Source organism: Anoplolepis gracilipes, chromosome 9, assembly GCF_047496725.1.
Source record: "Anoplolepis gracilipes chromosome 9, ASM4749672v1, whole genome shotgun sequence".
NCBI classification, from domain to species: Eukaryota; Metazoa; Arthropoda; class Insecta; order Hymenoptera; family Formicidae; genus Anoplolepis; species Anoplolepis gracilipes.
In genome coordinates, this window is record NC_132978.1 from 993,613 (window position 1) to 1,007,700 (window position 14,088).

Genomic DNA, 14,088 nt, shown 5'->3' on the forward strand with positions numbered 1-14,088 from the left:
TGTGTGTGCACGCGCGTGTGTTGTATGTATATCGCACCTTACTCACTATCGATATACATACGCTGCCGAGCTTCTGTTTATGGAATACTCGTGCATTCGAGTAACGAATAATCCATATTTACGAATACCTTTACATATTGATGAGTCGTGTGGCGCAATTGCCAATCATTTGACTGCAGTGAAGTGTCGCGTTCGTATTGATACAATGTTGTGTGATGATAAGCAAGTATTAAAACCGGTGAGTCTACATTTGCAAGCGAAAATGATATATTTATACACGATAATGATATAATATTTCGATTTCTACAAATGCCATTTAGTTTTATATTGTGTATTCCCTATCATAATAATCTCTTTCGAGTTAAAATTGCTTTATGTATATTCGAACATGATCAGCGCAAAACTAACGTCAGTGAAATTACATCTGCAATGCGTAAATAAAATTGTTTTCTCTGATCGAAAAAATCGCTAAATCTCGCGCGTTCAATTTTTGAAACGGCATACCAGGTTTATCTTCGTGTTTGTCTTTTCACTGCGATGAAATGTCGCAAAATATTCGAGGGCTACGAGAGCAAACGGTTTACATCGGAGTTTCGATTCACGGGAAAAATCTCGTTAAACCTGGAAAATATTTAACTTGCGAGTAAAAGAATCTGAAAGACATTTAGCCGGTATCGAATGTAATCACGCGCGTAAAATGAAAAAGTGTTCTTTGATGGGTTTTTATTGCCGACAGTTTTGTTTTGCATTCGGAATAGTATAATAATCCTTACTTGTACAATGTCTGTTATTTGATCGACAATGGTATAACGTGTGAGCGCGAATGCAAACACATATTCAGATATCACGTACGAAAGTAATTTGACAGCAGATAGTCGCTAATTTCCTAGAAGCTACGATCTTACAAATAGCGATTATATTTCACTTGTAATTCTGTCGTCATAATTAAATCCGCTCGATGTTCATGTTGCTACCGTGAAAGCGTCGATATAAAGATCCGTGCAATATTATGTCATCAAATTAAAATTTATTTATGTCATGCAAAACACTGTTATAATGTATATTTTCACAATCGAATTGAAAATATGATTGAATTATGATTCACATATTTAATTATAGTATTCTAATTTGATAAGGTTAAAAATTATAAAGTAAAATTCGTCTATAAATTGCTTTCATTTCCGTTATTTCTGACTAGTTATAAGTAGTTAAATCAACATTTAAGTTAGAAAAATATTTTAACATGATGTTGGCACGTATAATGTGAAACAATCTTTAAATTTTATTTGACTCAAGTTTGAATGAGATAAAGCACATTATTATTCAAGCGAGCACGACTCACTCGGTTCGAGAATAAATTCATACATTTATTGTTAAATAGCAAGCTATGATAGCAAATTTATAAGTAAACTCTCTCATCGTCTGATCGTGGCTGTATTCCAAATATGGCCACAACTGAAGTTCGTGCACACTTGATTCGTCAGGCGTAAGCTGGTCGCGACCTGTATTCTCAATTTATTCGTGCCGAAGTTTGCGAACAGCTTGTTGTGGACAACCGACGTGCAGTTACAAAGTTGTTTCCCTGCCTTGTTAATATGTAGAGCTCTCAATCGAAACTTCAAAATCCAGGATTCTGTCCACTTTAACAGCTGAACTTGAAATATCTATTAATTTTGTATTTTAGTAGACGTAAGTTTAGTGTCAATTTCAAGTCAATTAAAAAGTTTTTATATTATTAAAGGTTGACATAAAAAGTTGTGCCGGTGCACGTAACAAATAAAATAAAGAGGAAAGATAGAGAAGGAATAAAACCTAAAATTTACTTCAATCAATTATTAACACTCGAAAAGAGATAAAAAAGAAAATTTTTGTTTATTTAACTAACGACAGTTTTTAATTTTATGTTTGCAGTTGAGACAATGAATTGGCGAAAATGAGATAATTTCCGGCGAAAAGAGGATGAAGTTTCTTCATTTAAAGATCAGATTCAGGATGTCAAAGGATAATGTGCCGTTATTTTTTCAACCAAAGGCAAGGAAATTAAGTTACGACTCTAAGGTGAGGATTTAGTAAATATGTTTGCAATTTCGTATTATTCCTACTGAATTTTGTTGTTAGATATCGCCTACATAACGTTTTATATAGATTGTTTCTTTTTTGTCTATTAATATTCTTTCAATATATATGGTTTCGAAAGCATTATGCTTTATATTAAAGTGATATATTATTACCACGCGCACGTAATTGCTCTTTAATACATATTGCGTTAGTTTTTAACTAATTGCTGAATGGCTAATTGAAACCATTAATTATTTTTCTGTTAATCAAAACGTAATGAATTTTAGGAAAATTTGACAATTTTCACAGATTTAAAATTAATTTTTACGAAAGGTTTGTAATACATTTTTATTTTATTGATTAGTTTTTATAAAAACATTGTAAATTATTAAAAGAGCGTTAAAGTAAAAAAACCCTTTTGGGTATCGATATTCTCTATTTTTATCTAACCAAGAAAGTTTATTAGTATTTTTAAGAAAATTCGCATCACGCGTTTCGCGAAGTCAAAGTTTCCTAAACACAAGCACCTCTATTGGGGGGAAAAAAAATTTACGTTCGACATTTTTCCCGCCGGCGAGGGGTTCCGCTATTAGTTCACAAGACAAAGGAGCAGTTTAACAGAACCTCGTTGCGCGATTCACGAAAGAAGTCGACACGTTGAAAGTTCTCTTAACGGCGGGGAGCTTCTTTCCCTCTTTCCGTGCCGCGGCAATTTTCATCCTTCCACAACTACGTTGCACGGTAAGATCTTTAATGGCTTCTACGCGGTAAAGAGAGAGAGAGAGAGAGAGAGAGAAAAGAAACCTTCGTCGCAGCACAGAGAGAAGGCGCTACGAGATAGCGTTGCCAGACATCCTGTATATAGGTATACGAGAGAATGTCCTGCATTTTAGCTCGACTTTTAGCGTCCTGGTCGAGAACATTTCCATCGAGAACGCAATCTTCTTGTATTCAAGTTTTTACATTTAATTAAAGTTTGTCACGCAGATATATATTTTTATAGTATGTGGAATATACATTTTGTGACATTAATATATTATTATTTAATTAATATACTTGTTCTGTCTGATAAGATTTTTGTTGTAAATTAATATACATTCATTAAAATGTTTTTTTTTTTTTTTTTTTTTTTTATTGCATAACATAAAAATTATTAATCCACACATTTCTCTGTGTTACCTGTCGTGCGCGTCTTCGGAATTAAATTACAACAGTGACCATTGCGTTTGACGAGCAGCATTGATACTCGAAGAAGAGCGATTGCTTCCGAACAATTTATTTCCAGTTATCGGAGTAAGGTTATTAGAAGTAGTCGAGTGCTATTATAAGGTGCAAGCAACATCTGGAATCGTTTCTATGATTTATGTCGACGCGAATCGAAGGGCTTTAACGATTTTATCGCGTCGTCGGACATGCAGTTTGCACGTCAATCGAATATACGTTTGATGAAAAATTATAATAGCCGTTGTACAAATAGAGCCTTTTCTCTGCCCTTCTTTATCGATAATAAACCGTGACATGTGCATGCGCGATAAAATGTCAACGCCGTCGGTGTAACGACATCAATATCAAATATCCGATGCTCGCCCCGTAAATCCGTGAATCCCATTTGCGTAAAAAATAAAAAACTTGGCGGTTGAATTTATGAATGTTCTCGTTAGCGCAAACGCGACACCGACGCGCTCTCTCTTTCGCTCTGTTAGTTCCGACAAGAGAAGTTCAGATAAATTTAACAAAATTTGAAATTGCAGAAAAATGCGGAGTAGTTTAATCAAATTATCTTTTTTGGTCGTGGTTGAAGTGATACAAAAGTTTGGAACAATTTCCCACGGTATAAATCGAAACTTGTTATTTCTTTTTGAGACTTTTTAAATTGTTAAAAATTTCGATAGAAGGTTATTTATAAAATATATAATTGTATATTTTACACGTACATATAAATATGTACATAATACTGTGAATTTTCTTTCTTTTTTCTGATACTTATAGATAATTTTGAGCAGAAATTGAGAAATTTATCATTGAGACAAGTAACGTAATCGAAAAAAAAGATTATATAAAGATGTGTTAAAATCGTCTTGAAGAGCACGTACTATATATATATATATATATATATATGTATGTATGTATGTATAAAAAACATGTTTTATATTTTTTTTATTTTATATGTAAACAAAATAAAAAATATAAAATGTGATTTTTTTGTACTTATTTGCTTTATCTCGTAGTGCGAATCAACTACATGGAGTGTAGTATTTTATTGTTAGAATATATGAGCTCACTACATATTTATCGACCGCGACGTGATTTGAATATGCGCCGCTGCTTTTAATGCATCCTCATTGCATTACGCTTATGGTAAAGTAGCAAAGCCCAGAGACGCTAGAATATGAGTCGACTACCGTTATTATGAATTACCGTCCATTCCGTAAATTGGTGTAAAATATCATGAATAGAAAGTAGAAGAGCTCGCTGAAAGAGTCGGTATACGTATATATTTAGTTGTCTGAAAAATTTGTTTCCCGAGCTGTTTATCGAATTAAAAGAAATCAATTAGTACACGTAAAAGTAGTGCTAATAAATAATAATAATAATAATAATAATATGAGATATATAAGAATGTGAGTATATCAACAAACTCTCAAATACTACGATTTATATTTTTTTTATTTCTATAAATCTATTTTCTTTTTTTTTTTTTTTTTTTTTTTTGAAAGTCAAAGATGAAGGACACAATAATAATTATTTAATTTAAATAACTATTTTATCATCAATTCTTCCATATATATAAATAGAAATAAATTTACATAGAGTTACATAACGAAAACAGAACGCAACTCAATCATTTTAAAGTTACCAGTTTAAAGTAGCTTTGTTTTACAAATATGAAAGATACGCGTTGTTGCGGAAATAAGCTCATTAATTACAAATTTATGCCGAATCGCGGTAGCCATTGAGCTCATCGAGCGCCAACGAACGCAACTCTCTGTCTCATTTACGGGCAATTAACGCGCTGCGCAACGCGCGGAGATTAATAAACACGCGACGCCCACGCGGAAAGCAGACAGAAGGTACGAGACGGGTATAATTTAGCAGCGGTCACGAGGGGGAGCGTTAATTGAGAATGATCGACTCTCCTCGCCACGACGCGGCGCGGCGCGGCGCGGTTGGAATAAATAAATGGCAGTCGGTTCGAGACGCGTATCGCATCGTCGCATCTTCTCCTCGTCTTATTTCGCCGCGCGCCACAGCGTTCCTCATGATTCCAATTTTTCTTTCGTGCCGACACGATAAAGAGACCACTCCACCGACTCGAAACAAGATTGATCGCGAAGCGTGCTCGTGAACGCCATGAGGCAGGATGCAAAAACACTCGTGCTCACCTAGATTTTCGAGAGGGAACGGAGGGAGATTAAATTAAATCTGTTATTGAGAGGGACTTTATGAAATAATTCGTTATTAAGGTATCTGAAAAGCATTTTTGTTACACGAAATGTGTTTAAATATGTAGAAGTAATTAATATTCTTTATTTAGTAGTGCGAGACTATTCATGCAATGTTGATTTTTTTTTTTTTTTTTTTTTTTTTTTTCTTATGAATTATATAGTAGAACATTTTAAAATTATGTTATTACTCTCTTTTCATTTGTGCGAGCATACATTGATTAAGGTGAAATTTAGATTTAATGTCAAGTTGATCCACAGGTGAAAGGAAAACCGAATCCTAATCCTAAATATATTAAAACTATGTATATACGAGAAACGAATAAATTCACTTGTTTGCTTTTCTTGTAAAAAATATACAGATGTAGTCAGAATTCTCGCGCCCTCTTCCTGAATTGTTCTCTTTCGATTGTTTTACCAATTACGAAATCCCTTGTATATACGATACGAAGGGAGAACGTGAGTGATAGAGAGCGGTAAAATGAGATGACGAAAAGGGCGATATGAGGTAATGGAGTGAAGGATGACGAGGGGGAATACGAGGGCGAGAGAAAGAAGGATGGATATAAACACTGTGGGAAGGGACGATCATGGAAATACAATAGAAGCAATAGGGGTAGACAAAGATGAAAGAAACTCTGTTCGTTGAGTTCTGCTTAGAGGAAAGCAGGTAGATCCGGATGGATTTATAAAAGACCGCGCGTCGATCCAACGTATATAGATGGAACTATATTGATACCGCCATGTGGCAGCGGCGTCGAATCGTTAAGCCACGTTTTGTTTAGTGTAGAACACAGTGTTTTAGAACGCTGATGTATTCTAACCACGGACAGGTGCTCTCAACATGTTCTAAATAAACTCCAAGATAAAGCCTTAGTAAATGTAAGAAGGATTGCATAAGTCTGTTGTTGGCGTTAAATAATTCTTCAGCCCGGCATCGTTTTAATGATCTTGATGGACGATCGTAGTCGAAAGCATTTGTAGAATGACATTCTGAGTATCTATTATACTCAGAATACTGAGAGTACAAAGTTAAGAATAAGATATTTTTGAAAAATGTAATTTTGCAAACCTGATCTTATTTATAAATATCTGCAGGTCTATATTAAAATGAAATTAATGAAACTCGATCTCAAAAAGTTTTTGCGAACGTGTGTATGTTATTTTAAAACGGCCGATAATTATATCAGCAAATTTAGATCCTTTAACGATAAAAGAAAATTCCAATTACATTAATTTAAAACTAAATATATAATGCTAATAAAAGAATGCTATTTTTAACGGTTTTAACTACATTGTTTAGATTGATTTCAATAAATACATTTAGACTTTATTTTATACATATTTGTACCTCCGCCTAAAAATATTTGCAAAAAAGATTGAAAAGTATCGGGATTTAAATAATGTATTCATTTATTATCTGGTAAATTGAATTTTCTTCACAAATAACAAATATCTTTTATTTTGAACAATATTACAATATACATATCGAGTTCCTCGATATCAGAATGGAATAACTTCAAATATATTCTTGTTAGAGAGACACGTCCCACTTTCGTTTTACCATTCTCGGTCCGCATATCGGCTTTATAGTATATCCGTTCAGAACCTAATATACATTGAATTTCCTTCAAACGATTGATAAATCAGATATTCGAATCACAATATGGCAAGTTCGCTGCCATATTGTGATGCTGCAAAGAGGTAGTTTTTAGATTTCTTTGTACTACATAAGAGATTTATCTAGCGACGCCACTGCCGGATAATATCTTAAGATTTAGACAACATTTATAGAGAACATATCAAAGTTTCTTAAAAGATTCATGTATAAAATCTTTTCACTGTATTTGTTATCTAATTCTTTTTAATGCGATAAGTTTTCTTGTCTCTTATCTATTATAGCATTATAGATTTTATTAATCTTATATATAGAATATATATGTATGTGTGTGTGTGTATATATGTGTATATAAATAAAATATAGGTTATATATAATAAGTTTTTCAAGTATCTTGTTTCAAATTATTATCTGAAACCTATGTCGAATATCGGAAATAAGAATTTTGAAATATTGCTGACAATATTTCAAAATTTCAAGGCGAGGAGGACAGCTTTCTCTTATTCATCAAGTCGTTATTGCGTTGTATAGTCTTATTATATAGAAGTCTAAAAATATTACTATTGTACTTAATATTTAAAACAAGTCTTTTTCGAACGTATTTATTAATAGTCTGATAACAAAAATATATTTTTTCCACTTTGAGACGTACGTGATTTATTAATACTTCAATTATTCTCTCCTTTCTAAACATAAATATCCTTTACAAGGGAGAAAAAACCTTTAACATTTACCATTGTTATTTATACATCAATAATCGAACGTATTTTCTATTTTGACGTACATACAACATTATTATCGATGCTCCAACCATTCTCTTACTTTTGCCAATATTTTTCTCTCTAAGGAAACGATTCGTTAAAGATTTATATTATATTATGGTGTACTGTTACGTTCTATTTATAACTCTACAGTCAAACGTATTTTAACAATATACGCCAAGTTTATCAATAGTCCAAATATTCTGTATTTCTCTCCAAGTCCACACAAATATCTACTTATTAAAGCAAGAGAGCGACTCATCCTACGCCACTGCCGGGTCGTATTGGCCGCCGGCGGTGGAGGGGATCGGCGATGCCTCAGTAAACGCCAAGCGCTCGAACCATCGATGCTATGGCGAAGCGGTTTACGAAAGATAGAGAGAGAGAGAGAGAGAGACACACAACACTCTCGCAATAAGAGAACCGGTGTTGATCCCAACGTCGATGAAACGTTGATCGACGTAGCCGATGGCTTGTTGTCGTGACTCGATTCGCCCGATGATTTCCGGTGTCGCGAGAATCGTTCAACAGTGCAGCAAGAGCCAACGACTTCCACCAGGAAATCCTATTTGCTCTCGCGCGCGCACGTGTACGTATATGTCTGTGTCTGTGTATGTGTATGTGTAGTACGTATATGTGGAGTACACACTCTTGTTCGCATCCTTGGAGTGCGTGTACGTCACGTACGTGTGTGCGTCGTGTTAGTACATTAGTGTTACGCAATAGTGATGATACTTTTGCGCGCTTAACGTTTGTTATCACCGCGTGTGCGTGTGCGTGTGCGTGTGCGTGTTCCTGTATGTGCGGGTTTTTTTTTTCTTTTTTTTCTTTTTTTTTTTTCTCCACCAAACTGAGTACACACATACACGACAACGCAATCGGCGAAGAGGTGCACGACTGGTCGTTGTCTTCCTCGGGATACGGATGCTGTTGGAATAGCGGCGCCTCTCCGCGCACAACTACAGATTCAAGCACGAGGAGAGAGAGGAAGGGAGAGAAAGAGAGAGAGAGAGAGAGAGCCATCCACACATATGTATCACCACGAATGAAACCGCGCACGCATGCGCATAACGTGAAAACTGCCGGTCCTCTGCTGTTCCATCGTTCTTTCCTCTTCGCTCCTCTTCCATTTCTGTCTGTTGTCTCTCTCCTTTCGTCGTCCCTTTCTCTCTTACGTTTTTTCTCCCTCCTGGCATCTCCCGTTGGATTACCTCACGGACAAAGGATACGTAAACGGGGATATACGCGCTGGATAAACTTCATCGGGGTTCCTTCTCCCTTTCTCTCTCTCCCTTTCTCTCTCGCTGGCTCTTCGCCCCGCCGACGACTATATAGGTATTGTTCCTTGCTTTGCTCTGCTTTACTCTGTTCCGCACCCTGTGCACCGCGCCGGGGTGGTGGTATATGTTCGATAAGTGCAGTCGACGCAAGAGCTTTCACTCGGAGGGAAATAAAAATCTTTGTTAATCTTAGACATGTTGAGATCGGAAAGACTTCATTTTCTTAGTTTGATGAAACTGTCCTAACGTTGTCTGTTATTTTTATCTACGCCCTGTATGTATCTTTCGCTCTCTCTCTCTCTCTTTCTCTCTCTCTCTTTCTCTCTCTCTCTCTCTCTCTCTCTCTCTCTCTCTCTCTCTCTCTCTTTACCTCCTTTTATATTTTCTCTAAATAAAACAAGGTAGAGAGAAAAGAGAAAGAGTCTGGGAAGATTGCTTGAAAGCTTTTGTGTACCTGACAAATATTGTCTTTGTAAATTTATACTTGTATATGACATTTCGTGCCATTCTTTATGTCTATGGACTATTTAGTTTGTAGTAAATTTCTCTTTAACAAATAAAGAGAAAAAAGTTTTTTTTATGAATATGTGTAATATCTTGATTAACTTGATTTAAGTAAAGTTAAAATACTATCTAAAAGTACCACTCATTTTGTTGGAAATTTTTAAATTAAAAAATTAATTATATTATTTAAATTAAAAAATGAAATTTTTTGTAACAGATTCCAACTCATTGTTAAAAATGTTTTTAAAAATTCTGAGATATAATTGAAGCAAATTGATATCTCGCATTATAGAGCGTACGATATTGGTCTTCACGGAGACACTTATGAGATAATCTCCTTTACACTTTAAGTAATGTCATCCGTATATATTCCCCATCCATAAGATCCTTCTTCGTGCCTCGTAGCTTCTTCTCCCGCTTAATGAAGCGGCAGTTTGCCGCGCCGGATGTGTACACGGTTCTGCTCTAGGCCGTGTTTAATGGAGATTCCTCCTGGCCTCCTGGTATCGATCGCGGACGTGACAGATAGATGCCTAGGACGATAGTAATAGGATCAATCGCGGCCGACACATCTGCGGCCCCTATATAACTTATAATGCTGCCGCAAGTTATGGCGATCGGGCGGTGCGTTATACACATGTATGTATTATACGCGTACACGTATCAGATTACAGACACAAGCGTATAATATACACGAGACGTTATTACACGACAGCGACTTGCATCAGAAAAGCTTTATCGGTCGCGGACTTGGGTGCTTTAATACGACCGAACTGTTGAAAGAATCGGTTTCATCGAGCGAGCGCGGTAGTATGCGAAAAATATTATTTTCCACAAATATTACTTAATACTACATAATATTTTCTTTACAAACATGCGTATCTATTTTTACTTTAAAGTTATAATAATTTGTTTATTTCGAGTACAAATGTGTACATTTATCATAAACATGACACATGTACTAGAAATTATATTTCATAGAAAATAGATATATTTAAAATAATTATATATGTAAAAATCCTTGGACGTTATATATCCGTATCGTCAAATAATATTACATAAATTGTATTCAATGTAAAAATTAAAGATAAAACTTATTTTACATATTTAATGCAAAGTATTATTCTCTCGATAATTTCGAATATATGAATCAATAAAATGTAGTTTGGTTGGTTTTGACATCAATTTTTTATCGCAGCTAATAACATTGATAAATTAAATATATTTAAAAATGTTATTTTGTTTCAAAAAATTGATGAAATCTACTTGATTTATCTAAATTGATAAAACTGATTTTGCACTTAAATTGTATTTCTCTTATTATATATTATTTTATGTAAATTTTATCCGAATGTATAAATTTGAAAATATTTATTCTGCGTATTTTTATTATATTGTATATAAAATGGAAATAATTTTATTTTCTCTGCATAATGTTACGCTGCAGATAAAAATCGACACAAGTAATAATTCTCTCTATCTTTTCCTCACAAGCATTTTGAATAAATACATTTGTATGTATTATATGTTTTGATATGTACATTTATAATACATATTTATGTCAATCAATAATTTGCTCAGCAATTATTTAAATTTGTTCAAGTTTAATATCTTGTAATTTTGTAACATAATGAATGTTGCAAGAATCTTTGTAGAAAAAAAATATTTAAAAAAACTGATTATTCGCGATACCATTGCGATAACTACGTCGTTTCTTCTGTTACGGGCAATTAACAACGGATTGATTTCTCTGAAGCAGTTATCGCGCGATGATCATATAATATTAGCAAAAATCGCGAGCCTTGTCAACGACGGTAGATGTAGAAATGTGGCATTAAACTGACTTGCCGACTGGTTTATTACATAAAATCCTAGATATTGCTGTTTCCAGCTGTGCTGCGAGATGGATAGTATTCACGTGTTTTCATTCGAAACCAAACGATTGTATTTAAACGCTCTTTTCTTGCCGACAAATCAATTGAAAGCTCATCGTTCATCACGGAATATTCTTTCAGTTTGCTAAGTGCGGTTGCCGTATTAACTTTGTATCGACAAAAATATCGAAGGGAATGTTGACGTTTGTTTCAAAGAAATCAATCGATATTTTTTAATAAAGAAATTACTATATGAGCGTTTAATCAGAAATTTTACAATTTTTTGAAAATATTAAACCCGTATATATTGCAAAAAGGATGTTAAAAATATATACATATATAAGAATTAAAATGTTTATTATTTCTATTTAATTAACGACATTGATAATTTATATCTTGTCTGGGTATGTAGTGTGTACATTATAATATACATAGATCGATACACAGATCGATACATAGGTATATAGTAGTATTTGTAGGACGCACGAAATTGCTAAGATATCAAACAGACCATGTCGATACTTGGAAATATAGACATATTGATAATATTATTGCTAGCCTTCCTTTCAGTACAGGTAAGGAAATCTCGAATCGACTCGAGTGTCGTAACTGGCAGTCTTCTTCCTTTTCGAAACTTTTATCAAAACGCTTTATGAGCTGATCTTGAAATATTTTTTGTAAAAATATTTTTATGATAGCTTTATATTACATGTAAAACAAAAGAGCACGGTTTCTCTCGTTGCGGAAATATACTTACAACTGTTCGGCTTGTCCCTCGGAAGCGGCAGAGGGAAGTTGAAGAAGGGAGAAGACGCCGGGAGAATGTTTCCCTTGTTCTGACAGGCGTGGAAATGAATTCACGGCAAAAGTTTGTCTTATTCCGCGCGCGCGATAGTTAAGCGAGAAACCAAGTTTGTCCTGTGTCTCGTGCGCTTTCAGCGCTCGGAAACGGAAGCGTCTCTAACCGAAGGTTTACACGATAAAAGAGACGAGGAGATATTGGAGAACAGTTTCGTACAAAACGGGGAGGGTCTTTCACGATCGTGCGTCGAAAAATCTCTTTTGTAACGGAGCTGGTTTGCTTTAAACTCTTTGATACTTTGGAAGTTTTATTTAACTGTTTTTTCCGTAATCTTCTTCTAAATCCGTATACTTTAAACGATTCTATTTTACATTCTGCAAAAATACGAGACAGAGTCTATATGTGATACGTGAGATAAATTGTATTTTTGGATCTGCGAGGAACAAGAGTACGACATAATATGTTTATTTTATAGATTATATATCACATAAATTAATATTAGAAATAATAATGATAAGACAACATTCATTTATGTATCAATGATATGAAATCTCAAGTAATACGTATTCTTTGTGGAAATGATGACGTATAAAGTATTCAAAGTATACACTTGCTTTGCTACCACGTAGTACGTACCATCAATACATTAGTGTCTCTATTTACACGTATATACAATTTTGCGACAGACCGAGAAGTCACAATCACGTGTAAAAAGCCGATGATAAATTATGTACGAAAAATGCATGAGAGAATTAACGTCGGTGTTTATACTGGCTTTTGCCATAGCACATAGCAAGCACACATGGTCTGACGTTTTTCAATAGTTTATCTATATGAAAATACAGAAGGAAAGAGAGAAAAAAAAGAGATACTTACGATATCCTTTATTATTCATATGATTGTGATGGCCTTAGGTATTTCGTATTGCGAAAGCATTTTAGTAGATCGATTCGGGCACGATTCTTCCGCGATATCTCTTCCCTCTTTTCCTTTCTCGATTCATTATCATGTGTGTGTGAGGTCCTGAGTTCATCGCTCTTCTGTTTGTCTGCGGGTTCCTCAATCAATTCCAAGTCTTTTTAAGAAAAATGTATGAAAGCACCAATGTATGTGTGCGTGTGCACGTGTGTTTGGCTTTAGAATCGTAAGCGATTGAAGATAAAAAGGCTTTTACTGTGCGAAAGAGAATCAAAGTTTTATCTCTTTTACCTTTAAATCGAATATATTTTTAACGAATTCTTTCAACATATTTTTCATTATTCTATTATTTTTAATATATGTATATATATATTGAAAATATATTATAATATATTTAAAAAAAAAATATATATATATATATATATATTTTTTTTTTAGATGTTTTATGTTAAAGATAAAAGAAAACTTGATGTTCTGTTGTTCATTTGATGGGATTTTTTTCCCTTGCAACGATGAATAACCGTTAAAAATCTGATGTAAGATGCTTGTGTTCTTACATTGCATCTTTTATATTGTTCTCTTTCATACTACCAGAGCCAAATCAATCGTCCATCGATGATTCATATCTTTATTAAGCGCGATAACTACGACCAAACAAAGTCGAATAGATATTATCGAGTCGGTAGATGTTATTATCGATACGTGTTACATAGATTGTGTGAACAGCGATAAGCTGGATTGTCGTTGAATGTTGAGATATGTTCGTGGTGCTTTCTAGATATTGATTTATCATTGCTCTTCTCTTTCGTCGCTCCGGAAAATAATAGTTT

The 14,088-nt window shown here is 34.1% G+C and overlaps 1 protein-coding gene across 5 annotated transcripts in view; it reads left to right on the top strand.

Moving 5' to 3' along the window:
• Positions 1-14,088, top strand: part of LOC140669344 (uncharacterized) — a 195,208-nt gene that overhangs the window by 75,747 nt on the left and 105,373 nt on the right. For 3 of the 5 annotated variants that reach the window (XM_072899097.1, XM_072899103.1, XM_072899096.1), the window contains exon 2: positions 1,912-2,058. The gene's annotated coding sequence lies outside the window, so the exon portion shown is untranslated. Of the gene's footprint in view, positions 1-1,911; positions 2,059-7,843; positions 8,470-8,493; positions 9,216-14,088 lie in introns of those variants that run through there. The other 2 variants (XM_072899102.1, XM_072899101.1) reach the window with 2 other exon arrangements.